This window comes from Neopelma chrysocephalum, unplaced genomic scaffold (assembly GCF_003984885.1).
Source record: "Neopelma chrysocephalum unplaced genomic scaffold, ASM398488v2 Primary Assembly neopelma1_208, whole genome shotgun sequence".
NCBI lineage: Eukaryota > Metazoa > Chordata > Aves > Passeriformes > Pipridae > Neopelma > Neopelma chrysocephalum.
Window position 1 is genome coordinate 15,298 of NW_020897870.1, and position 697 is coordinate 15,994.

Here is a 697-nt window from a genome sequence, read left to right on the forward strand (position 1 = left end):
CTCAGATCCCCCCCAGTGATCCCATGACCTCCCTCAGATCCCCCCCAGTGATCCCATGACCTCCCTCAGATCCCACAGTGATCCCATGACCCCCTCAGACCCCACATGGGTCCATGGCCCCCCTTCATCCCCTAATGACCCCATGTCCTCCCTCAAACCCCCATGGGGTCATGACCCACCCCCTCAGACCCCAGATGGGTCCATGTCTCCCCTCAGACCCCAAACAGGACCATGGCCCCCTCAGACCCCACTATGGGGTCATGGACCCCCTCAGACCCCCCATGAGCCCATGACCCCCCCCCAATAGGGTCATGTCCTCGCTCAGATCCCCACATGGGTCCATGGCCCCCCTTCATCCCCTAATGACCCCGTGTCCCCCCTCAAACCCCCATGGGGTCATGATCCCCCTCATCCCCTGATGACCCCATGGCCCCCCTCAGACCCCAGATGGGACCATGGTCCCCTCAGACCCCCCAGTGGGGTCATGTCATGGATTATAGGAATGTGGGGAGGTTTTTGGGGACACGAAGGTGGGTTTTAGGGACAGGGAGGTGAGTTATGGGGACATGGAGATGGGTTTTAGGGACATGGAGGTGAGTTATGGGGCCGTGGGAGTTTTGGGGACAAGAAGGTGGGTTTTAGGGACAGGGAGGTGGGTTTTAGGGACATGGAGGTGAGTTATGGGGCCATGGGAGTT

General features: G+C 60.1%; 1 protein-coding gene across 2 annotated transcripts in view; it reads left to right on the top strand.

The window, feature by feature from the left end:
• Window positions 1-697, top strand: part of MEST — a 7,834-nt gene that overhangs the window by 651 nt on the left and 6,486 nt on the right. The gene's annotated exons all lie outside the window — the stretch shown is intronic.